At 37.8% G+C, this 21909-nt stretch overlaps 1 long non-coding RNA gene across 2 annotated transcripts in view; it reads left to right on the top strand.

Annotated features, from left to right (window-relative positions):
- Positions 1–20276: 20276 nt before the first annotated feature.
- LOC140623903 (uncharacterized) overlaps positions 20277–21909 on the top strand; it is a 43416-nt gene continuing 41783 nt past the window's right edge. The window contains exons 1-2 of one of the 2 annotated variants that reach the window (XR_012023436.1): positions 20277–20399; positions 21025–21122. This is a non-coding gene — a long non-coding RNA (uncharacterized lncRNA). The remainder of the gene's footprint in view (positions 20400–21024; positions 21123–21909) is intronic. The other variant, XR_012023437.1, reaches the window with a different exon arrangement.

Below are 21909 nucleotides of genomic sequence, written 5' to 3'. Positions count from 1 at the left end.
AAGTGAAACTTAAGAAAAATCTACTCAATAGTTTCTAGGAAAGCTTTTGATTTCCTAATAAAAAGGGTAGATAGTACTGCTTCTTCCCTTCCTTGCTGTTTTGAATGGCATATGATACTTGCATCTGCAGGAGCCATTTTCTGAACATGAGAAAGGCTAAGAGAATCACAGAGGACTTGTGTTGATATATGTGATAAACATAAGATGTGACACCCACAACCCCCCTTAAGGAAGGACTGGCTGCTAGCTATAGAAAGTGGGATTAGCAGACAGCATGCAAAAAACAGCTCTTCAGGGTCTAAGTTAGCTGCTGAGAGCCACCTGGCCGTGGCCACACTCTTCCACTTACAGCAAGATGGTTTATACCCTGAGGCAGGCCTAGACATTTCAGGCCAACACAAGACCCTCAGATACACAGTATTCACTCTAGGGCTCCCTGCCAGAGTGTCTGAGGTTCTGTTGGGTGTGCATTACAGTTTTTATCTGCCCAATCCTTCTTCCTCTCACTCCTCCTAAGTGTTGATCCTTATAAAACATCTAACACCCCAAACTCCATCTTGGCCTCTTTTCCAGAGAACCCAATCAGCAGTAATAAAAACAAAAATGAAAGCCATCTAGTTTCCAACGTTTTTGCAGAAATTTAAAACAATTTATTTAAACTACACTTACTTGCAAAGTTCACAGTTACCTGCTGTGAAATCATTCCTAGCTGTTATAGGGAAACAGTTCTGGAATTCTTTTTTAAGTATTTTCTTTAATTCTCACAAGGAAGCAGTAGTATTTATACTATCCTATAAATTATTTTAGCTAGCAAAAATATCAAATGTAATTTGCTCCAACGTCCTTATTTTATTAATAAGAAGTCTGAGGCCCAGGAATATGGATGAGAATTTCAGTAGATACCAGTCAAGAAGCCAAAAAAAGCTACATCAAATAATTTATTTAGTGATTTCTTTCTTTCTAGTGTATTGAAAACTCCTTCCCCACATTTTACACTGTAATCTAGAGCAGCTGTTCTCAAGTGTGTTCTCAATTGTAGCAGGGTCAGCATCACACGGAAATTTGTTAGAAATTAAAAGCAAATTTCAGGGTCCTACCATGAACATATTGACTGAGTCAGAAATTCTAACAGGGAGGAAATGAAGCTTAGTAATCTGTATTATAAGAAGAGCTCCAGATAATTCTGAGGCATGCTAAAGTCTGGGGAATAATAGTTAAGAAAAGGATCTTTACTGATAGGAGAAACCAAAGCTTCTGAGCCCAGATCACCTACAATTGATATATGATCTTGAGACTGTCATTCTGTGTACCTTGGTTTACTTACTGGAAAAACAAGGATTGAACCAAATCAATACATTTAACAATGGATTTGTATCAGTAAGGTTCTTTAGAGAAAGAGAATCAATAAGATATGTTTCTGTGTGTGTCTATATAAGGGTGCATATACAGAGATATCTACGTGTGTCTATGTGTGTGTGCATAGAAACAGAAAGATATTGAGAAATTTATTTTAGAGAATTGGCTCACATGATTGTGGAGGCCAGCAAGTCCATAATCTGCAGAAAAGGCCAGCAGGCTGGAGACTCAGGGAAGAGATGATGTTGCAGCTCAAGTCCAAAGGCAGACTGAGGATAAAATTTATCCTCAGAGATCTCAGTCTACTCTTAAGGCCTTCAACTGATTGGATAAGGCCCATCCACATTATTGAAAATAATAATCTACTGATTCAAGTATTTATCTAACCTAAAAAATACATATCTTAAAAGTAATATCAGGTTGGTGTTTGACCAAACATCTAGGTACTGAGGCCTCATCAAAGTGAATCATAAAATTAACCATCACAAGACCCTTTGTTGGAATGAATGAAACATCATATAGAAGTCCATATGTAACACAAATTAAAGCTCAATGGTTAAAGCAGGATGAGTCTCCAAAATTCTTTACAGTTAACACCACATGCTTGTATATCACCACTTTCTGTTACTAAGGGGCCTTGAAGAATCTGCAAGGATTTATTGATGTATCATATAAAAGCCACATAAACACCTAAATAATGGGGCTATTTCCAGCTATTGGGTACCAATTGAGGTAAAAAGGTACTGCCAGGCAAAGTCCTGAAGGCCTTTTCTTTACTCTAAATACTTAGAGATCCATAATTTATTGTCCCTTGTCTAAATGTATGACAAATCTTTGCTTATCAAATGCTTCTCTCACCCAGGAGCATGTTTATTAAATATAGCAATTATTTATTGGCTACCTACTTTATGCAGGGCTATCTATTAAATTTTGCTTTGACAAAATTTTAGGAAACTTATTTCAAAAAAGATAGCAAAAGCAAATTTACACTCAATCCATGTGCAAATTCTTAGAGATTTCAAATAAATGGGGTAAGATCAGTAAAATTTTAATATGATAATATGGCATTTCTTTTTCTTTAAAATGGCATTTCTTAACAGTATGAAAAACACAAAAGTTACAGAACTTTAAATTAAATCAGGCTCTCTGGGTATGGGAATTCATCACTGTGGGATTAAACAGTAATGGTTTCTGAAATGAAACCCTCTGGTACTAGCATTTAAAAATCATTCTGTCTGTTTTGGGGTACCTGGGTGGCTCTGTTGGTTGAGTGATTTTTTTTCTTTAAAGATTTTATTTATTTATTCATGAGAGACACAGAAAGAGAGAGGCAGAGACATAGGCAGAGGTAAAAGCAGAGCCCCTCCTGGGAGCTTGATGCAGGACTTTATCCCAGGACCCCAGGACCAGGACCTGAGCCAGAGGCAGATGCTCAACAACTGAGCCACCCAAATGCCCCTAAACATCCAATTCTTGATCTCAGCTCAAGTCTTGAACTCTGGGTTATGAGTTCAAGCCTCATGTTGGGCTCCAAGCACAGTATGGAGCCTACTTAAAAATCATTCTGCCTGTTTTGTCTAAGCCTACACAAAAACAACACCAAAATATCTGGGAGTATTCATATGAAAAAGAAAATTCTTCTTCCCAGTCATAAGCGCTAAAATGCTTCTTACATGAGAATTCAAGGCACTATAGAGATTAACCAGGAATCAAAAAATAGGTTTGAATTGCATTTTTGAAACATTTTTAATGTAGCAATAATTGTTCTGTGCATAGATAATTTTTTAAATTTAAGAGTAGTCTGAAGCTCATTAGATGATAAAAGTAACGTCTTTGCCACAATCTTTCCTGTATTTCCCATAATTGTAATGAAATAACCTGAATTCCCTAAAAACCATGTTTAGATTGGCATTTTATGTTATCTCTAAATATAGAATACATGGTAAGTGTTCTTTCCTTTCATTACAGGTAAAGGAACAGAAATTCAAAGAGCCCACATGTTGTTAAGGTCAAATAGCCAGGAAGCACAGAAGTCTGAATTTGATATCAAGTTTACTTATAGAGTTTCTGGGCCTGGTTCTATCAAATGCCAGTGATATGACTATACAAATCAATTATTTATACCTGGGGGGACAGTGGAGATCTGGAAAGAAGAGATAAATTCTTATAAAGAGGTGAGAGGAATTAGATCAAGATGATAAATTCAGTATGTTTGTCCACCTCAAATCTTACCTTATATTCCCTTGGAATAACAGAAAACAAAATTTTAAAGAAGAAGCTTATATGGCTGTATGTCTAGGAAAACAATGTGAAGAGCTCTGCAGTGAAATAAGGAAAGCTAATAACATTTATAAAGCTAAAAACAAATCAGTCTCTGGAAATAGTTCTGAGCATGCAACAAATGAAAAAAAAAATTACTCAAGAATACAGGAAGAAGTGCCTACTTCTCTCAATTACAAGAGTGAAGACTGTAGCATTTAAACCATGATTCACTGCTTCTCTCCACCCACCAAACTCAGCTTGATGAAAGCTCTACTATAGGTAGATGTGCCCAGAGGCTGGGGTTCTCTCTTCCCTCAACTTCCAGTCAGGTTTTACCATATCTCATTAGAAGGCATCAGTATGTCTCATCCATTGCAAGTACAAGTTGAAGAGGGTAAATTCCTGGAGATTGCCAGCCAGCAGTTGAGATCCTTTCCACATAGCCCCTAGTCATAGGACAGAAGCTCTGTTCCATGTGCAGCAAACTGAGAATACTGATGTCCCTTGGTCCTCACATCAGCTCATTCTCAGAGCAGAGATTCCATTTTGGGAGAGGCAAGCCAAGAAAACCAGAGGCTACTGCCCCACTAGAGCTCAGAGTTTTACCAGGAGAAGAGCCAGTACACAAGAAAAGAGAGCTCTGAAACTCTACCTAAAGTAACTGTCTTTATTTGAAATAAAGTTCAATCTGCGGTGCTCTCAAAAACAATAGCCCCTCTTAATTAAGAATAACAAGCTAAATCATTAGCCATCCAATTTTCAAGAGAGAACCATGGAAAGAGACAAATGAAAAGAGCCCTCCTGGAACGGAAAAACTTTAGAAACTGGCCTCAAAAACTATCTCTCTTGTTTAATTGGACTAGGCTGCTGAGCAATTTATGCTCTCTAGAGTAATGCTGAAAACAATGAAGAAATCACCCAGTAATTTATAAAGCCTAAATGAGTAGGGTGTAAGCTTAAAGGAAGTGGATGACATAACAAAGAGATTGGAGAAAGAAAGAGAGCCCTGGTAAAAGCAGTGTCATCCCAGGGTGATTGTAAAATGCCCAAGGCTACATCTGCAGAGGAGTGCCACCAAAGGCTTCACACTACATGGGAAATGGACTTTTCTAAGTAGCCTGGTCAAGTCACAAAACAAGCACATAAACAACAATAAAAACAGCCCCAGAGAGAATGGAGGGGACTCAGCATCTAGAATTGTTAAAAAATATTCTGTAAAATTTTACAAAAATTATGAGATATGCTATGTGTGTCCTGGATATAGGAAAAATAGCAGGCAACAGAAATTGTGAGCTAGACCAGATTTAATAGATAAAACCTTGAGAGTTGCCATTATAAACATGGTCAAAGAACTAAAGGAAACCCTGTTTAAGGAGTAGGGAAAGGTATGAAGTATGAAAACAGTATCTCCTCAAATAGAGAATATTGATAAAGATATTGAAATCAGCAAAAGGACTAGATGAAAATTTTGTATTTGAAAACTACAATAACTGAAATGAAAAATTTATTAGAGAGCTCAACAACAAATTTGAACTGGTAGAAGAATCAATGAACTCAAAAGTTAATTGATATAGATTATACAATACAAACAACAAAGAGAAAATAGAATGAAGAAAAATAAGCAGATCTTCTGAGGAATGCGGGGCACCTTTAAATGTACCAACACATGTGTATTTGAAATATTATATATATATAATCACTATCTCCATATATGTGTGTATAGAAAAGCAGCTAAATATCTCACAAGTTGCTGAAAGACATTAACCTACATATGCAAGAATCTCAATAAATTCCAAGTAGGATAAATGCAAAAGAGCACACCAGACACATCATAGTAAAAATGATGAAAGTTAAGGACAAAGAGAAAATCTGAACACAAGATAAAAATGTCTTATTACATACAAAGGAACCCCATAAGATTTAGTCAACTCATCAGATGTGGTGGAGGTCAAAGGTAGTGGATGACATATTCAAAGTGTTCAAAAACACACAAAGATCATTAACCAAAAATCTTGTATCCAACAAAACTATCTCTCAAAAATGAAGGCAAAATGAAGACATTATCAGATAAAAACTTAATTTGTTACTAGCAGATCAACTTTACAAGAAATACTAAAAGAAATCCTTTAGACAAACAGTAAATAAACAAATTGGAATCCTCAGAGAAAAACAAAAGACAACAATATATCCAACTTTATCAATAAGGACAATAAATATGAATAGATTAACCAATTCAACCAAAGACTGACTATCAGATTGGATTAAAAAACAAAATCCAACTTATTTGCTATCAACCAGACACCAACTTCTGATTCAATGATAAAATAGGTGAAAGTAAAAGAGTGGAAATGATATATCATCAAAATAATAACCATAAAAAAAGGTTATTTGTTAAAAAACAAACTATAAAGTCGTAAGGCAAGTATGTTAATAGTATTAATAAAGTATACATGTTAAAATCCTTTAATGAACTATTATCTGTAAAAATTGCTTTTTAAAATTCTTCATCATAATATAGCAAGCTTGATTTCCATTTCCTTTGTCTGGAGAAATGCTGGCAACATACATGCCTCTTTACATCATTTAAAAATTATCCAGAATGTGTAGAGTTATGGAGTCTCTGAATTAATACCCCTCAGGTTCATAAGGAAACTAAGCCAAGAATTATTAAGCTATCTTAATAATACCAAAATTCCTTCAAGCTTTTGCATTCTTTATTGATGTAGTTTTGTAGCTATCCAGTTAACTTATGGATAAATATAGTTTTCAAGTCTAAAGTAACAAACAATATTGAAAGAGATTGCTAAATTAGTTTGAAATCTTGCTTTCACTACCATTTGCATAGCACACTGTTCTTACTGTGAAAGAGAAGAGCATCTAGAAGACAGTCCCATAATTATTACTTATGGCCAACTGCAGAATTGGCTCCAACCTGACTGCTGGCACAAAGCTCCTGCCTCTTCCAAACTTCTTAGGAAATACAAGTAGGGACAGAACCAGAGATACTGTTTAATGTTGTGCATCACCACCCCTCTGTATCAGGTCTGTCTACTCGGTGCCTTCTGCTACTTTCACTCATATTCGACACTTGGATCCCCTCCTCCAATCAAAAGACTGTTTGTGTACCCTAGAGTTTAAGGAGTCGATAGCTATTTATTTTAGCTTGTTCTTCCCATAGATTATCAATCAGAATCTCATTGCCTTCCTACCCCCATTCCTATTTCTAATCTCTTTGTCCATTTTTTTGTCTAGAAAGTTTTATATCAAAAGTCGATGCCCACATTCACATATGCAATTGATAAGATGGTCAGCTTATTTGAAAGTGGTTAAGTATTGACAGCATCAGATATACATGCTATATATTAAGTCTGAGGAAGTAAAATAATTACTCTGAAGCTCTGGCCAGAAATTTTATAATAAGATTCAGCACTATAAATGGAAATAAAGGTTTTTAATCATTAATTGATGTAACAGTTGGGTATAAGTGCCAATAAATATAAAAAAAAAAACTTCATTAAAACTTAGATTTTGAAAATTTTTCTTAAAATTAATTACTACATTATTCTAAACTATAACCTCTAAAATGTGCAAGATTTCATATTATTTGTTCGTTAATTCATTAATTCATTCAAACATTGATTGAAATCTTCTATGGTAGAAACCATAAAGCCATGTTAAGTGTGATTCTTGTTTTAGAAAAGTTCTGAAAAGAGCCAAATACATAGCTAATTTCATTATGTTATAGCTACATTGTGTAAGCATGTGTGTCAGAATACTATTTGTCACTTTAATAATATTAGAATAAATATTATTTAGTCAAAAGGAACAATAGGATGTCATATAATATATGGAGTTACTGTCTAAAAACATTGAAGCATTTCTTTTCTCAAAGACTTATAAGCATCTTTAGTTGCTTCCTTATTTTACTTCATAATCCAATGATATTCTTAAGGGATACCAATAATTTGATTAACCATAAATGTCCATATTCATTTTTTATGTTCTCTAAAGTGTTAACTATAATCAAGTATAATTCTGCACCTAGGCCATAGCTAAAGGAAACAGTGTATATGCAAACTGAGACCTTCTTTTGTCACAGCAAATTTAGGAGCTGTACAACATTGAGAATCAAAGTAGATAAGAGAATTATCTGCAACAGCAACTGATTAGCAGGGTAAATTGGACTCCAACACTGTTTCAATGAAATCCTTAAAAACAGACCATCTCTTTCCTTACTATTTTTCTTTACAAATGCATATATATTTATTGTTAGGATATTTACCCAAACTACATTTAGATATTCAAAGAAAATGTAGTTCATTTTGTTTGTTACTGATATAAATTTCTTTATAATTCCACACTTTTTAGTGTAATGGCAAAAACATCTAAATTTTAGTCCAGTTGGGTAAGCATTGTGGATATAATAAACTTTCCCATTAGATAAATGCTTAGCCTTTTTAAATCAAAATACTTGGACCTCAACCCTGCTACTTTCCAATGTAAAATCCAAGTGTTTTGTCAGATAATATAGTAATAAAGGAAGCTGGTAACTATATGTAGATTCATTGTCCTCTGTGTAGTCTTTGGATTTTGCTGAGGTATGGCTGGTTGGAGCTACCCATTGAACTTCCAAGGGAAATTTGGCTGGTATCTCTCTCTGAGGACTCAGGTACAGCTCACGGTCTTTTTGTTCCCTTGTCACGACAGGGCCTGACAGTCCTCTCTGATTGATCTGGTCTCATCTAGTTCTCCTTGCTGTTGGGGAGAGTCCTGTCATCTGGCTATGACAACTGTGAGTGGCAGCCCTTGCAGTCAGTCCATCGTGAGTCCTTTGCGTAAAAAAGACTTTGGTCATTTTGTGGGAATCCACCTCTGAAAAACTCTCCAGCTTTTATTTATTTATTTATTTATTTTTTTTAAATTTTTATTTATTTATAATAGTCACAGAGAGAGAGAGAGAGAGAGGCAGAGACATAGGCAGAGGGAGAAGCAGGCTCCATGCACCGGGAGCCCGACGTGGGATTCGATCCCGGGTCCCCAGGATCGCGCCCTGGGCCAAAGGCAGGCGCTAAACCGCTGCGCCACCCAGGGATCCCCACTCTCCAGCTTTTAAAACGTATTTTTTTTATTTTAAACTATAACAATTTACAGAAATGTGTATAAAACATAAATAAATTGTGTGAAGAATGGTTGTAAAGCAAATTGCAATGTAACCATCATCCAGGTCAAAATGAGAATATTTCTAACACCTGTGAAGCCTCTATGCACCCCTGCAAACCGTCTTCTTACTCCAACTCCCAGAGGTACAAGTGTGCTCTTAATTTATTGTTTTCCTGTACAGATAGAACACCAAAATATATATACCTAAATGGTAAAATTTACAGTTTAAATTTTCCTGCCTTTAAAATTTACACAAATAAATCATATTGTGGGTAGACATTTGTCTTGCTTCTTGCACTTAACATATTTGCAAAATTAGGGGTGCCTGGGTGGTACAGGTAGTTCAGTGACTGACTCTTGGCTCCAGCTCAGGTCATGATCTCAGGGTCATGAGATGGAGCCCGGATTGGCTTAAGACTCTCTCTCCCTCTCTCTATCCCTCTGCCCCTCCTGCTTGCTCTCTCTCTCTCAAGTAAATAAATATTAAAAACATATTATATTTGCAAAATTAACCTATCCAAAGCACATAGCTCTAGTTTATTTATTCTTTTTCACTGAATTGTATCCCATTGTGTGAACATATCAAATATAACTTTAATTTTTGATGGGTAATGTTTATCCAGTGTTGGATTATTATAAACACTGCTAGAAATATTCTTTGAATTATAATCTGGTACATTGATTGCATGAAGGTCCCTAGATTAAATAACCAGAAGTTAAATTCCTGAGACAGGGACACACAAATCTTCAACTTCAGTAACTATCACAAACTGCTTTCCAAAGTGTGCCAATTTAAACTCCCACCAGCAGCCTATGAATGTTTCAGAAACTTCCAGAGACGTATGAAAGGGCACGAGACAGCAGAAGGCAATACCTGGATTTTAAGAATTTATTTATTTTATTTATTTATTTATTTATTTATTTATTTATTTATTTATTTATTTATTATTTTTTTTAATGATAGTCACAGAGAGAGAGCGAGGCAGAGACACAGGCAGATGGAGAAGCAGGCTCCATGCACCGGGAGCCCGATGTGGGATTCGATCCCAGGCCTCCAGGATCGCGCCCTGGGCCATTGGCAGGCGCCAAACCGCTGCGCCACCCAGGGATCCCGGATTTTAAGAATTTAAATCATATATGCAGCTACACTGGAGGTGAACATAGAATAATGTATACACTTGTTGAATCACTATGTTGCACACCTAAAACTAATGTAGTATTAGTATGTCAACCACCACACACACACGCACACACACAACATATATGAATGTATGCCCACATTCTGGCTGTGGCCCAAAAGAAGGCTATTTATTTATATAAATAACATATATTTATATAAATAAATGTATATAACGTATTATATAAATGTATATAAATGTAAATATATCAACATATAAATATACTTGCATTTATATGTGCTTGCTGAGCCTCTCCCCCATTTGGCCTCTTCTCAGACAAGGGTGTCCCTTGCTCCGCCACTGGGCCTGCCTTTTGCAAAAGAGGCGCGCGGTGCACGGCCCAGCGAGGCGCTTCGGGGCCGAAGGTCGGGGGGTGCACCTTGCAGGAGGGCAGGGGCTGCCGCCCTGTGGAGCAGCGCCCCGGGGAACGCGCTGCCCCTGCCTCGCCAGCTGCCACTGGACGATTAGCAGCTGCAGGAGCCGCTCCCGAGGTAACCCTGGGCTTTCCTCCCTGGCTGTCCCGCAGGCACTCCCTGCACTCCTTGCACACCCTGCACGCCCTGCACGCCCTGCACGCCCTGCACACCCTGCACGCCCTGCACGCCCTACACACCCTGCACGCCCTGCACGCCCTGCACGCCTGGCCCTTTGCGGGCTCCGGGGTCCCGGCCGTCGCGCCCCGCCTGGCACCGCCCACGTCTTGCTGCTGGGCAAGGCCAGAGTGTGGATCTCGACAAAGACCGGAGGTCGGTCGTAAGGAAGCTAGTGAGGAGGTGAGAAGCACCTCACACTCGTGCATCATCAAAACTGGACCCCAGCCAGGGGCTGGCCGAAGTCACGGCTCCGCCGAGGCCACCCACACCTTCCAGTGGCCAGAGCTCCCCAAGCTTCGCCCGCAAGCCTCCGCAGCCAGTCACGCCTGTCACTTGAGTGTGAGCTCTCTGGGGACAGGTCGGTTCACAGCCCAAGTGGGCTGCCACCCGGGGTTAGGAGTGAAGACTCGGCTCGAGCCCCTGGCCTCGGGGTCCCTGTGAGCCTTCTCCTCTCACCCAGTTTGTGTCGCGCTCGGGCTCTGGGGCAGGTGCCAACAAGCGAGAGTAAAGACATCCCACCTCTGGTGACGCACCCAGGTCACCAGCAGCCACGCGGCAGCCAGCCACGGCCCAGGCCCACTGAGGCCCTTCACAAAGTCGCATACGAAGCTTACTTTAACAGGTTGAGCTGGCCTCTGTGTCTGCCCAAAAGGCAGATGGCGTGTCTGAACCTGGCTCCATCACAGAGAACGCAAACGGACAGGAAGATCTGAACCCTGACCCTTCCTCTTCAGGGTTTGAGCTGCTGTTACTTCTCTGCGGGGGAACCTCAGGAGCTAGTGCCGGGTCAGTCCTGAGATGACCTCCCGAAGCCCTAGATATTAAGGCAGGTCTCTTGACCTTGATATCTATCCTTGTAAAAATACCTCCTCTCCTGAATAACTACCTCACAGCTTGCTTGCCTTCTTTCACTCCCCTTGTATGCAATGGTGCTGTACCATCCCCGCAGGCTGGCCTTGCGCAGGGCTTCGGCTAGGAGCTTACAGGCCACTCCTCCTCCCTTACAAGCACATACCCAGAGACGTTTGTTTCTAAGTGCTGGGCTCTATCAGGACTCTAGATATTTCTAAAGGCCTACAGGTTTGGGATGAGTAGAGTGGGGGTACTAGGATACTAGGACAAGTATCTGGATACCTTATTTTCCCTTTGTCTGTCTTCTCCCCACTATCCTCCAGAAACTTGAGGACTCGAAGGGCTGGCAGCAGTCTTTTGGGCTTTCCCTTCCTGCGGTTCCTGTTCCTCCAACACCTATGGCAGTGACATTACACCCTAAGTGGAAGTGTATTTTCCCCATATTTAAGAAAACAAAATTATGGCCTAAATCCTTCAGGCTAAAGGGATTTAGAATCCCCCATCTTCTATTCCTTAACAAAACCTGCTTGTAGAACCTTTTGTCTTGCTGGGAAATCAAGTCTGACTATGAAAGCTGAGATATAACTACTTTGTTCTAGCACTTATTTGCCTTTCTTCTGAAATATCAGATCTCATTGCTTTCGATGGGTGAGAAATTCGTATGACATCAAGATTTATAGGATATTCAAATTCAAGAGAAAATGTTTCAAAAGTATTTTTTTCTTCCAGTTTTATGATGCTGGGGGAGAGGGCAAGTAGAGACAAGAGACTTCTATACCTTATCTTCCCACTGCTGTACCTACTCCTCACTATTTTGTTTATTATTTATTTATTTATTTATTTATTTATTTATTTACTTTTGTAAATTGAGAGGTCCTGTATAGAGTAATTAACTGCTTTAGATGAAAAGTTCTTCTGAAGGCTATACAAATTCTGACTGATTTTTCAAAAACTGGATATATTAGAATTCATAAATGAGAACTGAATTTATAACTATTTTACTATTTGCAAATAACCAATATATTTTGATGCATATGGGACAGCATTAGAATTAGGCATGTAGAATTAGGTAGGTCATCCTATAATACACCACTTAAGACTTAGGGAATTGCTTTTAAAAGTCCTTGCAAATCTAGAGAGTGATAAATAAAATTTATTCTCTCGTATTTTTCTCTCTGTTGCAAATTGTGACAGTACAACAGATACCAGGCTTTGTAAATTCTTGAATTTACTGTATCTCAAACTAAGTTTTATTACAAGTCACTAATCTGGAGTTTGAGCTAGTTTGAGATGCAGGTGGGTAGGGAAAATGTCCAGATGGATCTGAGATGCAACTACCAACCTGAAGTAGGGGAGTTCACGGTGAACAAAATACCCTTCCTCATCAACCAAGCCAAGGGGAACACTGATCTACTTTTACACAAAATAAGAAACACTTGGGTTTTCTATGCTCCTAAAGAGTACGAATAAAATAGAGTAGGTATAATATCACATGGGAAAAGAAAAGTAAATCTAATTTCTGTCTCCACAATAGATTGAGAACACAACCAATCATCAATATAATTAAAAAGATAAATTAAATTGGAGCATGTAATAGCATTTAAGATCACAAACTAGGGAGGCTTTAGTGAACATAAAGAATTTAATAATTGATAACATAGAGGGATTATAAAATGTATGCAGCTTTGAAAAAATAAATCACTATTTTGGCAATATTCTGCTTATATTTAACAATGTTGCCTTTAATAAAATAACAAGAGTTGCCAACATGGAGCAATTAGGTCAGACAAACTAGGAATTAATTACTGTAGACAGGCCCATATGTCACAAAAGCATTGCACATGTTCTCCAAGCCTTGCCTGGAAAGGGAAAGATTTATTCTGGGAAAGCTCCTGAGATAGTAAAAGGGACATCGCTGCAGAAGTTTGAATTGAAAGTGACTTTGCAGAATTCAAGTCATGAAGGCACAAAGTTAGATTAAGTAAAAACTAGGTGAATTTTCTTCGGTACTTCTTCAATTACTTAAATCAAGCAATGCTTAGATGGTATGACTTTAACCAAAACACCAGTTCTTAGGGTGTACCAGGGACCAAATTCAACCAGGCAGTATCCACTGACTCTCTTCATTTATGTACTACTTAAAGCTGGTAGAGAGAAATAATTAGCAAATCACAGTCTTTTGGTGCATATACATAGCCTAGATTCAAAATATGACCCCAAATTTAGTTTTAGCATGAAGATCAGAAATCAGCCTCTGTTTTGGTTCCTAAATATTGTCCAATGTTAACATTGTAGTCCTTAAAAAAATATTGTTAATTTTTAAAAATATTTTTAATTTTATTTATTTAAGAGAAAGCATGAACTGGGGTAGGGACAGAGGGAGAGGGAGAAGCAGATTCCCCTCTGAGCAGGGAGCCCGACATGGGGCTCCATCCAGGACCCCAGGACTATGACCTGAGCTGAAGACAGATGCTTAACTGATTGAACCACCCATATAAAATGTTAGTTTTTATTTTGATACTCTTTGTCACTAAAGCATGTCAGCAAATTTGAAATATATATTTTCACAAAGATAATTAATATTATCAGTTTAAATGAAACAAACAAAAGACACCTAATAATTTTTTTTCTTTAAATTGATGTTTGGGGCACCGGGGTGGCTCAATGGTTGAGCATCTGCCTTTGGCTCAGGGCATGACCCCAAGGTTGGGATACCCACAGGGAGCCTGCTTGTCCCTCTGCCTCTCTCTCTGTTTCTCTCATGAATAAAAAAAATATTAAAATTTTGACCTTTATGTAAGTCAAGTTTGTTTGTTCCCTGCTGGACTCTATCACAATCCTGATTTCTAATTCTAAAAACTTATTTTTTGGGAAATGTAGCCAGCGACGTAATACTCATTTCTCTTGTGAGGTCTGATAAGATATTTCATATTCCAAAAGGTCCACATGTAGGGGGAAACCTTTAAAGAAGAGGTTGAAAATTTATATATTCAGGAAGACATAGGCAAATTGCAGATATAAGTGAAAGGCAATACCTAGATTCATGGTAGAGAAATAAGGAGTGGCAGGGACTATGGAAAACTGGGCCCTACTTGCTAATAGTCCCAATTGTTGCCATCCTGATATGTGATTCAAATCATGATTTTATGTGAAATTTCACAACATTCTGAATATTGCAATTGATTCAAACATCAAAATACAAAGAACAAATAAAAATAAATGCATTGAGTCAAACAAAAATATTTTAGAACAAAATTAAACATGACACCAGATGGATGTACCAGATTATTAATGCTTCCAGCATTTATCTCCTCTATGGATATAAGAGATTTTGTGTGTGTGTGTGTGTGTATATGTGTGTGTATATATATATATAACCTGCTCCCACTTTAAGAGCTTCTTATTCAGTAGATCGGGTAGGCACTAAGAATTTTAATTTCTGATAAATTTCCTAGGGGATCTTGGTTCAGCTGGTTCCAGGAACACACTTTGAGAACCACTTCCCTAATAAAAACTAATGTTGGTTCAAAATTTTTTAATCAACTTAAATTGTTTATATCTGCTCTTCTAATCAAATATTTGCTTATTACTTTAAATATGAAGAGATTCTCTGGTTTTACTAATGACTCAAGGGTAGTTATAAATCCATCTTTATTATTTTTTTCATCTTTATGTACTTTTAAAGATTTTATTTATTTATTCATGAGAGACACAGGGTGAGAGAGGCAGAGACACAGGTAGAGGGAGAAGCAGGCTCCATGCAGGGAGCCTGATGTGGGACTCGATCCCGAGATCCAAGATCATGCCCTGGGCTAAAGGCAGGCACCAAACCGCTGAGCCACCCAGGGATCCCATAAATCCATCTTACTTTAGACTCAGAAGGATCACCTGCCTTCTCATCTTCCAGTGTTTATGCTAGGATCTTTTCCCAGTAACTTTTGTTTCCTCAGACACTTCAATGCCTAACTATAAAGTTTTAGTAGCTGAACTTAACCCAAAAAGAAAATGAACCTTTTGAGACACTTAGGCATGACATCTGCTTTCCCTGCGCAATCATCTTTTTCTTCCTATAGAATGTAAATGGTATGTTATTTAAAGGGATGGTAATACCCTTACATGCATGAATCGTGATTGTATTAATTTAGCTATAGACTTTTCAGATGTTTACCAAATTTCCATCCTTAAAATTTAACTTATAAACTATATGTTACTCTTAGCTTTCTAAATATGTACTTGTTTCGTCATACACTGCCTAGTCTTTGGCAGCCTTGTGCCTCTTCCAGCCAGGTGTTTTTGCTGACATTCTGCTGATGACATTTTTGGTCCCTGGAAGGAGGGCAGGAGGGAGGAATATTAGACTCCTCTGTCATCGCCTTTGTCATCATGTTGCCCTGTTGTTCATCATTCCCAATGTGCTGCCAGACCTCCCACCTAGGCTCTAGCTTCTAAGGAGGATCTGCACACTATCCTGTACTCTTTTTGTTCCATACCTTTGTAGTCTGAGTTTTTGCTCCCATTTCTTGGTCCGTGGTATCATCCACCTGTTTTTCTCCTCTGCCAATCTCCACAGCTGGAGTCATTTTGTCACCATTTGTGGCATATCTCAGGCTCTCATCATCAGGGCCTCCGGCATCATGACTCTTGCTGAGCCCGCCACCCCCACCTTCATTTGTGTGCAGAACTTTAACTGTGTAGTCTGCTAAACTATTCCATTAAGCTCTGTCACCATGCAGGCCCATTTCCTACAAATGCAGGCCTTGTGCAACAAGAATTGCCTGCTTTTCTGGGCAGCTGCTTAGTGATCATCACTGTATTCACCTGATATCACCCTTGGCTGCCTTGATTTTGTCTTATTCTCGTCCCATTCCCCAACGATAAAAGGTTTTACTTTATGGCGTGGGCCCTCCACACAAAGAAATATATAGGAATGTAATATATTTTAAAAAGCATATTTTTATATATCATACATATACTTGATATATATGTAGTGTATGCATGTTATATATAAAAATTTTTCTAATGGTTGTTTATAAGTAGGCTGAAACAATTATTACAAGGTAGAAGGGAGACATATTACTCAATTATTATTTGCACAAGTCTAGAACAAAAAATTGCAAAGGGAGAGGTCAACTCTCAGTGCACACTAGCAAATAAACCACAATAATTTACCTTTAGAAACAATTTTTTTTAGCTGTGACTGTTGCTTTTACAATATGCAGTAACACAAACAGAACTATCCAAGGTGTTTTATCACATTCCTTCAACATTGAATTTGGCAACATCATATATTAAATTAATTCGTATTATAATAATGTTTAAACTAAACAAATGTAAGACTGTGCCAAGGTACAGATACATTCATTTATTTCAAAGCTTTAAAGTACCACTCTTAAAGAGATAATACATTTAGAAGTACAAAAGTAAATCATCTCCCCCCACCATACATAGTATTTATATACAAAGGATTAGAAATAACTAACCATAATATAATATGACAAATTCTGCTGTATAGCTATGAATCAAATGCAGCTAATCTCTATGATGTGCATCACAGGAAGAGGATTCTTGAGTTCAGCCTTGAAGGATATCTTTGTAGAATGCTTAAGAAAGGCCATTAAGAAGCAAAAAATATTCACATTTTAACTAGGGCTGCATAAATAATGTTTGCCCTTATAATAATGATGCTGGTGGATAGCAGGAATAAATCGCCACCAAAACCACTTATGCCTCAGGTGTCAGGCACATAGAAAACTCTGGAGAAGGCATGTTGTAATGATTTACTTATTTAGGCATTCACTGATTTTATCTAGTTCTAATTACTTTAGTTTAGCCCAAATAATGAAGTTGCTCTAGCCAAAGAAGGTGTAAGGAACTCCAGAAACTGTTCTACTGCTCAGTACAACTTAATGTTGACACTTGGGAACAGTACACATACAGTTTCCAGTCACATCTAAATCCACAGTGTATCTGGAATTATTTTACTTATTATCAGTCATTTCTATTTCATATCCCTATGCAAATTTTAATGACATTTTAATGACTTCCTCCCAGATAGACTGTTACCTCTTAGACAGGAAAGCCAGGAATTATTTACTCTTATGCCCTCTGCACCTACCTGATTGCTTGAACATACAATGCCTATGCTATGAATTGGGAACAACTAATTTGTCCTGATTCTTCTACCAAAGTTTTCATTCTTCCATGTGACCAAAAGTCTATTTTGTCAATTGGATGAACAGCTGAATTCCTGTATCGATGTGTGCTGTGCTGGGGTCCCTGCTAAATAGCTCAGTTCCCCTGGGACTCAGATTTGTGTCTTGTTCCCTTCTGTCCTCTGGGAAACTAGAACAGAGCTTTGAAATTTTAGCTCTCAAAACTGTTATTAAACTTTTTACTGCAACACCTAATGTGCTACTACATCCCTTTATGTACATGAATGTGTCCATGTGGAATGTCACTGAGGCACTGGCACCAGTTGAATCTCCACCCCACTCTGTGCTCGTCACTCTTGGGTACTATATTTGTTGGCCAGGACAGCCATGGCATGATACCAGAGTGAGAGGCTTAAACAACTGAGATGTATTGTCCTACAGTTCTGGAGGTTAGAAGCCCAAGATTAAAGAGTTGCAGGGTTGTTTTCTTCTGAGGGCTGTGAGGGTGAATTGGTTCCATGCTAATCTCCTAGCTTCTCATAATTTACTGGCAATTTCTGGTGCTCTTTGGCTTATAGAAGATAAAGATATTTTCTGCTTTCATCTGCTTTTCTTTATAAGGACATCAATCATATTAGATTAGCAGTCCATTTTACTCTATTATGGCCTCATCTTATTTTAACTAGTTAACATCTGCAACAACTCTGTTACCAAATAAGACCACATTATGAGGTATTGGGGGTTAGGACTTCAATATAAATTTGAGGGGAATGCAATTCAACCCACAACAGGTATTGTATATACTTTTTCTTATTTAATCCTTATGACAACCCTATGAGGTAAGTGTATTTATCTCCAATGGATAAAAATCATTTCTGGATACCATCTAGTCAAAATGTTTAGGTGACATTGCCATCTCTGTGTTTGGAAAATGTATTTTCTTTCATTCACAGACCATCATAAAATCCGATTCCTTAATAGAAGTCCTCTCTGACTATGAACTCCAACTATGAATTCTTGTGGTTATATTTTTATTTGTTATTGGTTTTCTTGGCTGCACAGTTGCTTTGTGGGCATTCGCGTAGGCAATGGGGTGACAAGATATCTGAGATATAATTGTTTCCTGGGAAATGATGCCAGCTGATCTCTATTTTACTTCTAGATTATTTTCTCTTGTTTGAGGGCCTATTTTTTTCATAAAACCAGTTTCAAACTGTTCAGATGTCTTACAAGTAATATAATTGTTTGTCTTACACTTGAACAAAAAAAATCACTTTATATTTTAATGCATATGTGCTATTGATTTTGAATATCCCTTTTACAAGGTCAGATTTAATGGTGAATTTGTTCAAGTAGTATTTTTTAGAGAACATAGAGAACATTGTATCATACCATTCTGTGTGTGTGACTGAGCTCTGATTTTGAATATCTCTTTTTACAAGGTCATATTTAATGGTGAATTTGTTCAAGTAGTATTTTTTAGAAAACATAGAGAACACTGTATTATACCTATGTTTTATTTTTGTGACTGAGCTCTGTAATTTTTTGTAAACAGATCCTACCTCAATTTTATTTTGCTTCTTTATTTAACATTGAGAGTATATGAAACCAATTTATAGTAAGCAAAAACCTAGTGAGGCAGTTTTATCACAGAACAGAAGATTTATCTCTAGCTAGCTGCTCATGTTAACAACTGTGGTATAGAGACAAGAAACCATTGGAAAAAAAGGCATTGTATATCAAGAAATGTTCTTCATGGACCACTCTATAAGATGTTCTGCTTACAGATAGGAGTAATTGAAATCCCCTCCAACATAGAGGAGAAGATTACTAGGATAGCACATTCACATATTAACTCAGTCACACTAGAATCCCTGAAGAGTTTCATCATCATAAAATTGTGGAACAGAAATTAGGTATAGAAATATAACAGGCAATGACAAATCTGTATGGCTAAGGAAGAGATTAACTATGAACTAAACTGGAGAAAACTGCCAACAAATGGACTATCATAATAAAAGATGGTCATTCCAACAAAGTGATAGTTGCCAGCAGCAGATAGAGATGAGGACAGAGATACCCGCAGGCTATTATGCCTGAGGAAATAATAATTAAAGCCAAAATCACACTGTCTCTTATTTGTAATATGTGGCATATGTTGTATTTAAAATAATTTTAGTGAACTATGTACTTTTTCCCCAAACTGTGGTACTAGCTTTTCTTTAGTGAACCTTTTTGATATTTTCCCACAAACGAGTCCACATTCAGATTAGAAGTATTCATTTATTATTAAAAGCAGTATGTAAACTATATCATAATAAGTTTTTCTAATAATGTCCCAGATAAATATGGCCTCTGATTACTCCTTACAGAATTATTCCCAAACTAAACTATATTTCAAGTTTTAAAATTATCCTCATTATTCCTCTTTTCTCATATTTAATTTATTTTTCCTACAAACTCATACCTAAATTTCTACAGTGGTCTTTTAGCCAGGCTCCTGGTTTCTTGTGTCTTTCTCCTTCATCTATGTCATATAATATGATGTGTGTTGCTTTAGTGAATGAGTAAGGAGTTTATATTGAGGGTCCTGGTGAAATAAGGTAGCACTAAAGTCCAAGTAGCAATCACACATTTGAAATATGGAAAATGGGAACAATGTACTTTGTCTTGCAATCTCTAAGAACAATGAGGTCCTAACTACAATTCCTATGGTTGTTCTTAGCAGAGACCTCACCAATCCTTCCTGGCCACTGCTATTCCTTGCCTCACATGCCTTCATTTGTTGATCCACACACTCAGTTAACTGATGCTTATTGAGCAACTCCTGTGTGCCATGGTGACTGGTAAGTACTGGGCCCCTTCCCTACTCTCACAGAATTTATGAACTGGCTCAGGATATAGAGAATCAAATTGGAAAACTATAATCTATTTTTATATTATGGTTTATTTTTTGTTATAAATGCTATAATGGGGATTTACAGGTTTTTAAGAGCTCATATGTTAAGGATACCTAGCTTAGATTTGGTGACCAATTTGCACTTTCCAAAACAGTGACATTTAAACTGAGACCCAAAGCACTGTTAGGGATGGATACTTAGGCAAGCGGGAGAGGACAAAAGGGTGACCACAGCTATGGCCTCCTAAATTAGGGTTTACAAACACAGAGAGAACAAAGAACATATGCCAAGGAACTGAAATGAGATCCCTGTGGTAAGTACAGAGCATGCAAGAGAGAGAACAGTGTCAAGAACTGGAGCTAGAAAGATAAGCAGGGCCAGAATATGAAGTCCATGCATATTCATTTCCTAACCATCTTGTGTTCCCCAAAGAATATCACTTAGGTTTCCTTGCCTGTTGGCTTTAACATAAGTTCAGTGGTGGAATGCACTAGAGTACAGGGTAGGAAAAGAGAAACCACGATGTTTTTCCCTCTTTCTCTGAAGAGGCTTCATCTTCTCATGATTCCAGCTCCTTTCAGATCCTCTTCACCCATGGTCCCAGCTCCTGTCAGACAAGTTCCTACAAAAGTTCCAGCTTCTTCCAGGAATTACTGACTCTAAATTCTGGTAACATTACTTATTCTGGTTGTTCACAGCTCCTAGAGTAGTAGTGGCTTCCCACTGTTGCCAATATCTGCTTGTCTCAGCATCCCTTCTATTTCTTTTGTAGTACTTTTGTAATTGTTTATTATATTCACTTAACTCTTTTGAGATAACTTGTGTGGATTCTGGTTACCTAACTTGACTGATAAAGGACTTTATAGGCCACAATATAAGAAGTAAGAGTTATTCTGGAAGCAATGGCAAAGCTATATTTTAAACAGGACCTGTGACTTAGTTAGATAGCTACTACAGAGTGATCACACTGGCTAATGTGTGAAGAATAAATAGAGGGGCAAGACCAGTGGCAGAGGAATAGCAAGAAGGTTCCTGTGAATATCTGAGTAAGAGATGATGGGCTATGAAATCTGCAGTGGGCCTAGAGTCATGTGGAATGAAGTGCACGCCAGTCATGATCAATTTTGTGAGGAGTGAGAGACAGAGGGTTCAGAAGTGATTCCCAAGTTTCCCATCTCAGCACCCAGATCAATGGTAGTGCCATTTGCTGAGATGTGGAATACAAGAGGAGTAGGCTGGAGGAGAGTGAGTGATGGATTCAGTATGGAATGCTAAATTGTTTGGGATACAAGATATAGCAGAGCTACTCCATACTTCTAGGTATGCTTCACTGGAGCTCAAGAGCAATATTGTTCTGGAGAAATAAATGTGGGAGTCATCACCTATGAAAAGTGTAATTGAAGCTACAGAAGTAGACAGTGTTTTTGGGGGAGTTGAAAGTGGGAGTTCCTAAGCT

The sequence above is a fragment of the Canis lupus genome, chromosome 33, assembly GCF_048164855.1.
Source record: "Canis lupus baileyi chromosome 33, mCanLup2.hap1, whole genome shotgun sequence".
In the NCBI taxonomy this organism is placed as follows: domain Eukaryota; kingdom Metazoa; phylum Chordata; class Mammalia; order Carnivora; family Canidae; genus Canis; species Canis lupus.
This window is presented reverse-complemented; position numbering and strand designations above follow the sequence as displayed.